The sequence below is a fragment of the Tachypleus tridentatus genome, chromosome 10, assembly GCF_004210375.1.
Source record: "Tachypleus tridentatus isolate NWPU-2018 chromosome 10, ASM421037v1, whole genome shotgun sequence".
NCBI classification, from domain to species: Eukaryota; Metazoa; Arthropoda; class Merostomata; order Xiphosura; family Limulidae; genus Tachypleus; species Tachypleus tridentatus.
The window spans coordinates 8,675,903-8,690,981 of record NC_134834.1 but is presented as its reverse complement, the minus strand read 5'-3'; the positions used below and the strand labels follow the sequence as shown (position 1 = coordinate 8,690,981).

Below are 15,079 nucleotides of genomic sequence, written 5' to 3'. Positions count from 1 at the left end.
TCTGATATCTGTATATATTTTTGAACCATCATATTTTATTCTTGGTTGACCAGAAAACTGATTTATAGCTTTGGTCACAAGCATACAGATTTTATGACTCAGAAGTTGTATATCATTGGAATGTCTGTCTGTTTACAGATGGCCGCAATATTTGGAGTTCTCTGGACAATGAGTGTTCTCGCTTTCCTCTATAGCAGTACCCTTGCTATTCCAGCCTATGCAAATCCACTGGCTCTTGTGGTCATCATGCTTGTTTTCTTATTAATCCAGTAAGGACAATGAGACACCATGCCAGGTTCTGGCTCCTTCGAATTCTGGTTAGCATTTGATTTTATACAAAGGGCATTCTTATCTGATCTGTGGTTGATAAAGTATTTAGAGTGAAAGTAGAATTTGGCTACTGATAATTTGATTTTAAAAAATTGGTGATCAGTTGCACATTAGATCAATCAGTTGCATATTGGACCAGTTTAACGGACAGAAGATAATTATGTAACCTTATACAAAATGATAATGTTATACCTATGGTAAACTAGTGTAAAAACATAGCACTTTAAGATATATATATTTGAATAATATTTATTAAAATGGTGAGAGACACTGAAGGGTTTGTTACCAGACATGTCTGTTTTTAATTTATAGAAGGGCATGACAGATAGATATTAACTTCAAAACCAGTATAGACAGTTTGTTTAGACAAAGGTTTTATAAGTAAACAAATGAAGAAGGCGAGAAGATGGCTTACCAATATTTAATAGTTTGCTTTTTACTGTAAGTGCTCATTAAAGTTTTTAATGTTATAAATAACTTTACAGTTGTCCAACTGTTCAGAGAAAGAGAGGATATTAAGGTAGACTTGTTTGAAATAACAGAAATTATATCTAGATATATCTTGTATTGACCAGTTCTCTCCTGTGAAGAGATGGTTATGTGGTAAATGGGAAGTACAATAGTTTCTAATGTGTATCATTATGTATTAGGGTGGGGACTACAATAGTTTCTAATGTGTATCATTATGTATTAGGGTGGGGACTACAATAGTTTCTAATGTGTATCATTATGTATTAGGATGGGGAGTACAATAGTTTCTAATGTTATGTATTAGGGTGTGGACTACAATAGTTTCTAATGTGTATCATTATGTATTAGGGTGGGGAGTACAATAGTTTCTAATGTGTATCATTATGTATTAGGGTGGGGAGTACAATAGTTTCTAATGTGTATCATTATGTATTAGGGTTATGTCAATACTAGTGAGTTTTTGTTACTGAAATTAACTTAAGATTAGCAAGACACAAAGTTAACTTCACGATAATGAGAAACCCACTTGAAGTAAAAATGTGTGTGAGGACAGTTGCTATGGGTATTAACACTTTTACCAAAATAAAGCAAAGAACAATTATACAATTATTCATGACCTTCTTAGGTCAACTTCAGGTTAACAAAGTTTTAAGTGCCATTAAGGCATAGTTGTCAAAACTTGTAAGTGCCAGAAGAGTGTTGGAAAAAAAATTCACCCTTCAAATAACTGCAAGTGTCAGTTTATTGAGGTGTTTGTTTCTTAAGGTGCAATATTTTCCTCAGTGAATGTCAAACACAACACCTTTTGTCTGGGGTTTTCCCAGAGAAGGTCCAACCACATAACTGAAAACCTAACAGGCTAGTCTAGGTGTACATATAAATAGGTTTGGATGTGTCTTATCACTAATATGAGTATCAAGTTGAAATGGCACGTGAATACATTCTGAATTATTGTAGTTGTTGTCATAGATCTAAGTTTGAACTTCAGACATTGTCAGTTATATTGTAACAGTTTCTACTAACCAATAATACTAAACATACAGCGTCACGTAGTCTAGACTGAGATCTTGCACTTTTCATGTCTCGATCTTAGACCCTCACAAGGCCTGAATAGATGGAGTACTCTGGCATTGACTGCGCGTAGGCTATTGAACACCATATTAACTTTGTGCATATGTTCAACTTTGATTTTTAATTACAAATTTATTGTATAAAATCCTAATTCATTATCAGAGTATATTCCTCTTCTCTACAGATTTCAAGTTGGTTATTATTATCTGAGATGATAACCAATATCGTTTTCATGCCAGTTGGACAGATTGCTTTAAATATTCATGTGTATGATCTGACTTTTAAGAGCACTTAGCATTAGGCACGTGTTAATTTAATGGTTCAGTTAATGGGTTTTCCTATTTTCATAAACATTTCCTTTGTGTTCTCATACTTGATGAGAAAGCCTCATCAGTACCGATTACTAATGAGTGTGATTTTATTTTCTAGGGCAGAGTAGTAGCAGCCCCTTTCTTTCATGTTGGGTTTGCCGACTTCTGGCTTGCAGACCAGTTAAATAGTTTAGTACCTGTTCTGGTGGACTTTGAATATTTCATCTGTTTCTATGTCAGCACCTTAGACTGGACAGAAAATATTGGTGTGTAATTTTATGATGTTGTTCGTAGCTACAGTTAAAAATTCCATGTGAGTGAGAAAACATTGTGAACAGAATGAGGTGAAAAGTCAGGTTTTATATGATGTTTCATTTATATATGGAAATGTATATTACGTATAGCCTTCATATGTATTAATCTTGAATTTTGGTATGTCCATTTCAGCCATGGGGGTATTATAAGGTGTCTGTCAATCCCAATATTCGTTAGTAAAGAGTAGCCCAAGGATTGGCAGTGGGTTGTGATGACTAGCTGCCTTCCCTCTTGTGTTACACTGCTAAATTAGGGATAGCTAGGGCAGATAGCCCTCAAGTAGCTTTGCATGAAATTCAAAACAAACTAAACCAAACATTCATTTCATGGTCTTAAAAGTCTGAATTTTACCAAAATATATCATGGTTCTTGAAAAAGTTATACAAGAGTTAGCCAAACTGTGACAGATTAAAATTACTTAGGATCTGTTAACACTTTTAACATGTTACACATCTTTTGGAGGTATGTAAGTAAAGCTTTGCTTAACACAATTTTAGCAAACTCAAATATTTTGACACAATTTGTTGGTTTCAAAAAGAGTTCCTACACCCTTGAATTTCTGTTATTGCAACAGATGGTTGCCATGTCCGGATGGTGTACTTTCATGGACTAATAAGAGTGCAAAACCTCACTGAAGAGAGATAGTAATTATTAAAGAAAAACGCTTTGCTTCATCCACAAAACAATGTGTAGACTTGTGTGCAATGTGTAGACTTGTGTGAAATGGGACAAAGAGCTCTTAGTGAAAAACAAACAATATAAATACAATCACCAATAATGAGTGATGACTTCTTTGGCAACAAATCAGTCAACAGCACTGTGTGTATCTTTAAGGTGTATAAATATAAGCTGTTTATTATATAATTAGTAACTAATTAGTCTGTCTGTGTTTTAATAATCTAAGGTGTGAAATTGAAAGGCAACGGCTTGATGTTATTTTCATTTTTAGTCAGTAGCAAGTGTTATTAGCGTTAAGTGTTATTAGCATTAAGTGTTGGTAGTAGGTTAATTTGTAGGTTATTAAGGTTGGTCTTAAGAAGTGAAATAGTATAAAAGCTAATCAACACAGGTTTTACCAGCTGATCATGTTTTTATAATTTTAAAACATTGTTTGATATTGCACAGTAGAAACTCTGTATTCTTACTTGTGCATCTAGGACTTTCCCTGTATTTGCCAAGTTAGTAGTTTTATCACGTTATTGGTTGACAGATTGTATCAACACATTGATTCAAAAACTGCATCATATTGCACAACTTTGATTTATTGAATGAAAAAAAATGTTTGGAGGTAGGAGCACATACCCCCTACTCCTGCTGAAGGACAATGCCTTTAGTGCTTTCAACAATTTACTGTGTGCTAGATGCCTTACTTTATTTAAAGTTTAACTCAAACAGTTTCCTAAGATTAGCAGCCTTGGAAAAATGATTTGAATTGCAACAAATTTCTTTTATAAGGAAAAAAACTTTAATCTCATGAATGACTGTCAGAGTTCTCACAGATCACAAAAATCCTGGTAATTCATGTAATTTTCTTAACACATATTTAAGTACTGAAATCTGGGAGACTCGATGGTTTGTGTTGTGAGGGTCTGGTAAACTTTAAAGTCTGACCCCGTTGTGTCCACATTTATTTGTAGTGAGCAACAAGTCTTACCGTTGGGTTTATATTAGTTTCACAAAAGGTATCCTCAAGGAAACTTGACTCTTAAAAATGGAAAAAAAATGTTGACTTGTATGACAGGCTTTGAACGATGTAACTCCATTTTTTAGCAGACAGGTGATATGTGACAACTGTCGGTAAAATAGTATTGGCATAACTCAAGCTGGAGGCTCATTTGTCAGAGGTTTAAAGTCAGTAATTCATTGATAGGATAAAAATATAAACATTTCAGGATGTTTCTAATTCCATTTGTTAACAAAATACTTCAAAATAAATAAATGTTTGTAGCGTGTGTTTTACAGCAGTTATTAACTAAAATTTGTCAATAAAGAAACAAATGTTATTCCCTACTGTAACAGTATAATAGAACGAGTTTCTTAAACCTAACTGCTATGCATGAAGTACTCAAATGTTGATTATCAGTCTGTCCGTCAACCTGTATGTGATTAGGTCACCCATTATTTACAGTGATTGATATGGGCTAGAATATTTTATTTGAAATTTTTGGCCTCATTACAATATATTTTAGGAACAGTCTTTAAAGGACAGTGATAATTGTAAACATGGTTCTGTATTATATGTCATCACTGTAAGTACGGTGCTGTGGTATATGTTATTAATATTGTTTGGTATCTTTGTGCTTAGTAATTGTTCCTTTCAGATCTGAAATTAATATTGTTTTTAACTTGCAATCTTTCCTTGGTGTGGATTCCTGTACATGGTGAGGGGACCTCTGAGGGAAGGTTTTGTTCTTTCAGTTTACCTCCTCTGGGATCTAAACATCCACCCACATGTTTGCTGTGCGTGGTGACCCGTGAATGGGAGAAGAGGATCTTGGTGGTTGAGGGGTCCAACCCTAACACACCACTTTGACCTTGAATTTCTGTACACGGGTTGCCTTGGGGTAGCCCCCTTTGGGTCAATTGGCTGGTCCACTTGGGCTAGGGTCAACTAATTACCAGTGTTGGATGTCCTCAGCGGGTGTTGTGGCCATTTTTAGGATGCTGGTGTTTGGGTATAGTGCTCACAAAACCCTGGTGTTACTGCAGTGTCCTTGTTTGGCATTGTAGTGCATCCCCTCATAGGGCTCCATGGTGGGTGGGGTCAGTAGGCACTGAAATATTCCTTTTATATGGATCTTTCAAAAAAAACACTTAAATAAAATAGTGAAAAAACAGTCCATAGGTAAACGACCACATCTTGAAGATTCTGAGCAGCAATCCTCACCATCTGTACCACCTGTTGTACCTCATTTTCTTATATTGCTTTCACTTTAAGACAAACCTTTAGAGCAAATGTCTTTTTTTTCATTCAGAAGGGACTAGAGGGACTTGCTGGCTCTCCAAAGTCACTAAAGAAGCTTTGCTATAGTGACATGTTGGTGAAAACATCCACATCTCAACACACTGAACTTCTCTTGCATTCAAAGGCAGTTGGGGATATACCTATTGAGGTTACACCTCATGCTACTTTGAATTCATCACGAGGAGTTATTGTTGAGAGGGATTTGAAGAACGTCCCTGAGTTGGAGATTATTGCAGATTTCTCCACCAAAGGAGTTTCTACAGTGAGGTGCATCTCCGCCGTAAGATTGAACTACAGTGCTGACCAGTGTCCTCATTCTGACATTTACATCATTTTACCATGTCCAGCTGCCGCTATCAAGGCAGGATATCTTAATTGCAAAGTATGGCCATACATTTCAAACCCTCTCCAATGTTTCCAGTGGTTCAGTGACTCGAATACGTCATGTCGTGGTTCCTTGGTGTGTGCTCGTTGTGGTGGCAAGGACTGTGATGCCTGTGACTGCAAATGGATCCTCATTGCATCGATTGCAATGGTTCTACCCATCCTACTTTCATTCTTTCCCTAAATGGCTGGAAGAAAAAGAGATGCAGCACATAACATTACTTATCCTGAGGGTCGAAAGTTGCTGTCCACAACTTCATCTCAAACACATACTGCTGTACTTCCTTCCACTACTACAGTGTGAGTGTAAACATATCTCTATGACTCTAAAATAATCATTTTCAAACCAAATGAAAAGTTTTTTGACCTCCATGGTTAAAAAAGTTGATGAATTAGCTTCAATACCTGTCTCTGTCCCTAACATACATTCCAGTAAATTCCAAGATCCACTTCCTTTGGTTCCAGGTACAGGCATTTCCTTGGGCACATCTTCTCCCACCCCAAGATGCAAAATGATTGTTTGTGTCCTCAGTCACTGGAATCCTCTTTCAGCAGCAAAGACCTGCCCAATCGACTCAGAGCAGGATCCATGGAGGTCGATAAACCTCCCTTAAATAAAGACAGTAAAGAAAAAAGATATGGTCATAAACAGAAGGGTTCTCCACCCACATAAATAAAAATGACCACCTTGATACAATGGAACTATCGAGGTTTAGATTCTAATTTGGATGACATCAAAACATTGGTTGCTTCCTACCATTCTGTATGTCTTTCCTTACAGGAAACATTTCTGACACCTTCTGATACAGTCACCATTTGGCAATTTTATATGTAGAGAAATAACATGCTGTGTGATGGACAAGTGCATGGAGGGGTGGCATTGTTGGTTGATCAGTATGTGCCCACTCTGTCTTTGCCATTCAACATACTCTTGGAGGTCATACCATCACTGTTTGTTCTCTCTTCCTGTCACCTGGAAAGACCTTGATGTTGTCATTGAACAGTTGCTGTCTCCCTTTTTAATCCTGGGGGGACTTTAATGGACATCATCCCATCTGGGGAAGTACTGATATTGATAGGAGGGGTCACTCTGTCGAGCGGATGCTCTCTGATCACAATCTTTCTCTTTTCAATACTGGTTCTTCCACTTACTTTCATGCACCTAGTCAGTCCTTTACCTCTGTTGATCTCTCGGTTTGCTCCCCTTCATTATTCTCCCATTTTTCATGGAGGGCTGACAGTAATCCACTAGGCAGTGATCATTTTCTGATCCTTTTGAGAGAGACTGGCCGTGGTCGATGCCACCCTACCTGCGTGCCCCGGTGGAAGCTAAATCAGGCAGACTGGTCCACTTTCACTGCTCTCGCAGAACTTGATCCTGCCATTGTAAATCAGCCATCAATAGACGACTGTGTAGCAGCGGTAACTGACTGTATTATACAAGCAGCTGCTTAGTGTATTCCTAAAACCTCAACACGTTTTCCACGATATCCTCGTCCATGGTGGAATCCTGCTTGCCACTTAGCACGGAAGGCTCAAAAACGGGCCTGGGATACTTTTCGTAGATATCCCACACTTTCAAACCGTGTTACTTTCCAATGGGCCCGTGCTCATGCTAGGTGGGTAAGACGTCAAAGCCAGAAGGAATCTTGGATTAAGTTCACAACTAGCATATCTTCTACCACCAGTTCCAAGATCATATGGGACAGGATTCGAAAGGTTAATGGGCATTACAATTCTGTCCCTCTCTCGATCTTACTCTCTGATGGTCAGGAGGTGACTGATGTCCGGAGCATCGCTGACACTCTAGGTGAAAGCTTTTGCCGGGTATCTAGCACTTCTGCTTGTTCCTCCACCTTCCTGGCCATCAAGACTCGGGCAGAGCAATCACCTCTTTCCTTTCGAACTGACTGTTTCTTTGACTATAATTGTCCCTTTACTCTGGTGGAACTGAAAATGGCCCTTCATCGGTCTGCCAGTACGTCTGTTGGATCTGATGATATTCATTATGACATGCTGCACCATCTATCTCCTACTTCTCTTGATGTCCTTCTGATTGTTTTCAACCGGATCTGGCAGGAGAATGTTTTTCCTGATGCCTGGTGCCAGGCTATTATTTTACCATTCTTTAAGCCAGGGAAAGATCCCAAGATTCTTTCAAACTACCGTCCAATTGCTTTGACGAGCTGTCTCTGTAAGACCTTAGAAAGGATGGTTAATGCTCGTCTTGTTTGGTTTCTTGAATCAAACAACCTCCTCTCACCCACCCAGTGTGGGTTCCGTCGACAGCACTCCACTACAGACCACCTAATTCGTCTTGAAACATCTATCAGAAAATCCTTTCTCAACTGCCAACATCTTGTATCAATATTCTTTGACATAGAGAAGGCTTATGACACAACATGGAGATATGGCATTTTTCGAGACCTCCATACATATGGGTTACATGGCCATCTACCCATATTTATTAAAAATTTTTTAATGGACAGGAGATTCCAAGTTCGTGTGGGTTTGACACTTTCCCGTTCTTTTGTACAGGAACTTGGAGTCCCTCAAGGCTGTGTATTGAGTGTCACACTTTTCAGTATAAAGATAAATGCCATCACTGAACAACTCCCTCTCACTGTTGCGAATGGGCTGTATGTCGACGACTTTCACATCTCATGTCAGTCATCAAACATGAGATATATTGAGCCGCAACTACAAACTGCCCTCAATTGTGTATGGAAGTGGACTTTGGCTAACGGCTTTAATTTCTCTCTCTCCAAAACTGTATGCATGCACTTTTGCCGCCGACGGGTATTCACCCTGATCCTGAACTTCATATCGGTGAAGTTATGCTGCCAGTGGTCCCAGAGACCAAGTTCTTGGGGCTTATCTTTGATCGTAAACTGATCTTTATACCACACTTAAAGCAGCTTCGGGTCAAATGCACAAGAGCACTGAACATCCTCCGTGTTCTCTCTTCTACCAGTTGGGGGGCAGATCGCTGTTCAATGTTAAAGGTATATCGTGCTCTTATTCGATCAAAACTCGACTATGGATCAATGGTCTATGGCTCTGCCAGACCCTCGGCCTTAAAGATGCTGGACCCCATTCATCACCAAGGACTTCGACTCTGCACTGGGGCTTTCCGTACCTCTCCAGTTCAAAGCTTATACGTTGAATCTCATGAACCTTCTCTGCACCTTCGTCGTTTGCAACTATCTTTACAATATACTTCAAAACTTCATTCCTTACCAAAGCATCCCACCTGGAAATGTGTTTTCCTTCCTCGGTGGGTCGTACTTTTTCAGAACAGACGATCTGTCATTGCTCCGTTTGGTTTTCGCATCCGGCAATTGGATGAATTGGGTCTGTCCTTGATAACATTGCAGATTCCACAGGTCGGCCCATCCCACCATGGCTTATTACATCCCCAAATGTGACTTTTCTTTCAGTCACCTAAAAAAGGCAGATAATCCAGATTGGAAGTACCGTCTTTTATTCAATGAATATCTTTCAAACATTCATTCAGTTCCCATTTATACAGATGGTTCCAAATCAGGTAATTCAGTGGGCTCTGCTATGGTTTGCTGTGGTTCAGTAGTTGCGTGCAGAATCCCCTCTACAGCTTCTGTGTTCACTGCTGAACTGTATGCCATATCTCTTGCCCTGGATCATATTGCAGCTGAGCAGTACTCCAACTTCACTATTTATACTGATTCGCTTAGTTCTATACTTGCCTTGGAATTGCTACACTTTGGCTCATATCCTATTCTCACTGATATTCAAAACTGACTGGCCCATTTCTCATTAGCAGCTACTTCAATCCAGTTTTTCTGGATACCAGGCAATGTTGGTATTCGCGGGAACGAGCTTGCAGACATGGCAGCTAAATCTGTCTGCTCCAGCACCATCACTCCTGTGCCTATTCCGTTACATGGACTATAGTCTTGTCTTCAAGGCTCGGTTCCGTGCCAGCTGGCAGTCCACTTGGGTGAGCAACGCGACAACAAACTTTTTCAAATCAAACCCTATATTGGACTTTGGCCATCTAGCTTCCATAAAGTTCGGAAGCAGGAAGTTGTTCTCACTAGGCTACGCATTGGTCACAGTTTTTTAACTCATCATTTTCTTTTATCTGGAACTGATGCACCAATGTGTAGTTTGTGTAACACTCAAATCACTATCAGCCACGTTTTACTTTCTTGCCATCGTTACAATTCTCAACAACGGCAATATTTTAAACATATTTTTTCCCAGGGTCAGTCTGTAACATTGGACAGTGTTATTGGTGATGGTGACTCTGTCCACCTTGATAACGTTTTTAATTTTTTAATGGCCATTAATCTTTTAATCTCATTTAAGTGTTGCATATTTATTCATTACACCTTTTTAATTGTGGTTCCTTTTTTACAGTTTTAATCTCTCTCATTCAATTTGACATTGGAAAATGGCCAGAACATTAAATAACTCGACACCAGGACTGGAAAGGGCAACTTCAGGTGACTAACACTACTGTTTGAACTACTCGTTAGTCGTCCTGGCGAGTTGTTATTATACTTTTGCTGCATATTATTTCACACTTTTACTACTTTACCTTTTAGTACTGGCCATATTGACTCATAACCCGGAACCAGGACTGGAAAGACCAACTTCAGGTGACTGACGGTGGTTTTTATACTTACCTGTTAGTCTTCCTGGCGGGTTATGATCATTACCATTCTGCTACAGGTAGTTCTTTACAACTTTGTTGACTGGTTGTCAACATTGGTTTTTGCACCATTTTCTGTTTTAATTGCCGTTTTGCTTTTATCTTCATTTACTTTTACAAATTTTACTCCATTTACTTGACTTTTATCTTTTTACTGGACATTTGGCTACTCATTATTACGATTTTGCGGAGTGTCTTTTAAAACTTTTATTCTGTTACATTTTGATAATAACTTCTATGACACATAACCCGGAACCAGGACTGGAAAGGCCAACTTCAGGTGATTGACGGTGGTTCTTGAACTTACCTGTTAGTCTTCCTGGCGGGTTATGATCATTCCCATTTTGGTAGAGTAAATATTTTACAACTTTGAAGACTGGATGTTACCATTGGTTTTTACACCATTTTCTGTTTTAATTGCTGTTTTGTTTTTACCTTCATTTACTTTTACAAATTTTACTCCATTTACTTGACTTTATCTTTTTACTGGACATTTGGCTACTCATTGTTACAATTTTGCTATGTATCTTTTAAAAGTTCTTTTCTTTTACATTTTGATACTGGTTGCTATGACACATAACCCAGAACCAGGACTGGAAAGACCAACTTCAGGTGACTGACGGTGGTTCTTGAACTTACCTGTTAGTCAGGTTATGATCATTACCTTTTTGCTAGAGTAAATACCTTACAACTTCTTATACTCTGCCTTCTATCTTAACATTGTAGACTAGGTGTCAACATTGGTTTTATACTTTTTTGTTTTACCTTCAGTTCCATTTATGTCTGTTACTACTTTACTTTATTTTTACATTTTTACCGGATGTTTGGCGCAGATAGCCTCGCTGCTTTGTGCCATAAAATACTAAATCAATCAATTAACCTGTTCAGTGCCATAGACGAGACAACTCGTCCAATCCAATCGGTAACACAGTGCCACGGATGAGTTAATTGCTTCTTAATAATACCTAACTTCAACGCTAAATGTCAGCACCATACATGCATTTGACCTACTTACAAATTGTTTCACTTTCGATCCAAAATGGCGCCACGAAAAAGTTACAAAATAAAGAAACAATTGTGTTGTGTTGTAGCAGCTGAAATACTTGGCAGTTAACAGCTTAATTGTCTGATAAGAACAGTGCAAGAGTTGGCAGTGAGAATGGTTGCCTTCCCATTTTCACTTTAAAACTAAGGACAGCTAAAGCAGATAGCCATCCTGTGGCTTTTCACACAATCCAACAAATAAAGAAACTCTAAATATAAAGTTTTCTTATTCGGTGAGAGAATAAACTATTTTGTGTTTTTCTCAAATATTTGTGTTTTGTGTGTTAGTTAAAACCTAAAAATAATTAAAGGACATTATTATATCAGATGTAGTACACTGTATGGACCAAACGCTGGTGTAATGCTTCGACCGTGGTGGCCTGCTTACCTGCCTGGTTTCGATTTGCTCAGTGTCTGCGCCGTTACCGGATACTAAAGAGGCTTTCCCACACTTGGTCAATGCAGGGAAATACTCCACTACATTTTGTGTTGTGACATTTTCAACTCTTTTCAACATGTTTAAAGGTAACGGCTCTTATGTACTTAATACAACAGAACAGAAGAAATCCATTTAGGACATTTCTAGTATTCTGACACTATGTTTATGTTTTATTTTATTAGATAATTTGAAACAAGCAACAGTTGTCAATATCATGAAATGATAGGTGTTAAAAGTTTTTGTTTTCTGTGTGTTGGTTTGATATAGTGCTCGTGTTTTCAATTAAACAATATTATGTAACATCTTTTGTATTTATAATTTGTTTTCTTCTCCAGTTGATGGATTCTGAGTACTATTAAACAGAGAAGTTATTTAAACAAGGTTGTCCTGATGGTTAGGAAATTCACTTTACTTGTGATTGGAGAAGGTATCTCACTGAACTGTGAATTCCAGAGTAGGCTGGCCAGTGCTGTTTAACATTTGAATCGTATGACAGTCCTAAACACAGTTAATATAAATTAATTTTCACATAATGATTTCAGATCAATATGAAGAGTCAGAATATAACCCTTTCTTCTTCCTGTGGATTTTGTCTGCTGTGGTCAGCTCTTGTTATACTTACATCTGGGACATCAAAATGGACTGGGGACTGTTTGAATCAAATGGTGGAGAAAATAAGTTTCTCAGAGAGGAGATTGTCTATTCTTCACCAGTAAGGAATATATAGTTTAGTCTTGTCTTTACATGTAGTATTTGTTGAATAAAATAAGTTTCTCAGAGAGCAGATTGTGTATTGTTCACCAGTAAGGAACGTATAGTTTAGTCTTGTCTTTACATGTAGTATTTGTTGAATAAAATAAGTTTCTTAGAGAGCAGATTGTCTATTCTTCACCACTAAGGAACATATAGTTTAGTCTTGTCTTTACATGTAGTATTTGTTGAATAAAATAAGTTTCTTAGAGAGCAGATTGTCTATTCTTCACCAGTAAGGAATATATAGTTTAGTCTTGTCTTTACATGTAGTATTTGTTGAATAAAATAAGTTTCTTAGAGAGCAGATTGTGTATTCTTCACCAGTAAGGAACATATAGTTTAGTCTTGTCTTTACATGTAGTATTTGTTGAATAAAATAAGTTTCTTAGAGAGCAGATTGTCTATTCTTCACCAGTAAGGAACATATAGTTTAGTCTTGTCTTTACATGTAGTATTTGTTGAATAAAATAAGTTTCTTAGAGAGCAGATTGTCTATTCTTCACCAGTAAGGAATATATAGTTTAGTCTTGTCTTTACATGTAGTATTTGTTGAATAAAATAAGTTTCTTAGAGAGCAGATTGTGTATTCTTCACCAGTAAGGAACATATAGTTTAGTCTTGTCTTTACATGTAGTATTTGTTGAATAAAATAAGTTTCTCAGAGAGCAGATTGTGTATTCTTCACCAGTAAGGAACATATAGTTTAGTCTTGTCTTTACATGTAGTATTTGTTGAATAAAATAAGTTTCTCAGAGAGCAGATTGTGTATTGTTCACCAGTAAGGAACATATAGTTTAGTCTTGTCTTTACATGTAGTATTTGTTGAATAAAATAAGTTTCTTAGAGAGCAGATTGTGTATTGTTCACCAGTAAGGAACATATAGTTTAGTCTTGTCTTTACATGTAGTATTTGTTGAATAAAATAAGTTTCTCAGAGAGCAGATTGTGTATTGTTCACCAGTAAGGAACATATAGTTTAGTCTTGTCTTTACATGTAGTATTTGTTGAATAAAATAAGTTTCTCAGAGAGCAGATTGTGTATTCTTCACCAGTAAGGAACATATAGTTTAGTCTTGTCTTTACATGTAGTATTTGTTGAATAAAATAAGTTTCTTAGAGAGCAGATTGTGTATTCTTCACCAGTAAGGAACATATAGTTTAGTCTTGTCTTTACATGTAGTATTTGTTGAATAAAATAAGTTTCTCAGAGAGCAGATTGTGTATTGTTCACCAGTAAGGAACATATAGTTTAGTCTTGTCTTTACATGTAGTATTTGTTGAATAAAATAAGTTTCTCAGAGAGCAGATTGTGTATTCTTCACCAGTAAGGAACATATAGTTTAGTCTTGTCTTTACATGTAGTATTTGTTGAATAAAATAAGTTTCTTAGAGAGCAGATTGTCTATTCTTCACCAGTAAGGAACATATAGTTTAGTCTTGTCTTTACATGTAGTATTTGTTGAATAAAATAAGTTTCTTAGAGAGCAGATTGTCTATTCTTCACCAGTAAGGAACATATAGTTTAGTCTTGTCTTTACATGTAGTATTTGTTGAATAAAATAAGTTTCTTAGAGAGCAGATTGTGTATTCTTCACCAGTAAGGAACATATAGTTTAGTCTTGTCTTTACATGTAGTATTTGTTGAATAAAATAAGTTTCTAGAGAGCAGATTGTCTATTCTTCACCAGTAAGGAACATATAGTTTAGTCTTGTCTTTACATGTAGTATTTGTTGAATAAAATAAGTTTCTTAGAGAGCAGATTGTGTATTCTTCACCAGTAAGGAACATATAGTTTAGTCTTGTCTTTACATGTAGTATTTGTTGAATAAAATAAGTTTCTTAGAGAGCAGATTGTGTATTCTTCACCAGTAAGGAACATATAGTTTAGTCTTGTCTTTACATGTAGTATTTGTTGAATAAAATAAGTTTCTCAGAGAGAGATTGTGTATTGTTCACCAGTAAGGAACATATAGTTTAGTCTTGTCTTTACATGTAGTATTTGTTGAATAAAATAAGTTTCTTAGAGAGCAGATTGTCTATTCTTCACCACTAAGGAACATATAGTTTAGTCTTGTCTTTACATGTAGTATTTGTTGAATAAAATAAGTTTCTCAGAGAGGAGATTGTGTATTCTTCACCAGTAAGGAACATATAGTTTAGTCTTGTCTTTACATGTAGTATTTGTTGAATAAAATAAGTTTCTCAGAGAGCAGATTGTGTATTCTTCACCAGTAAGGAACATATAGTTTAGTCTTGTCTTTACATGTAGTATTTGTTGAATAAAATAAGTTTCTTAGAG

The 15,079-nt window shown here is 36.9% G+C and overlaps 1 pseudogene; it reads left to right on the top strand.

The window, feature by feature from the left end:
• LOC143227941 (solute carrier family 53 member 1-like) overlaps window positions 1-12,753 on the top strand; it is a 34,627-nt pseudogene extending 21,874 nt beyond the window's left edge.
• The last annotated feature ends 2,326 nt before the right edge of the window (window positions 12,754-15,079 follow it).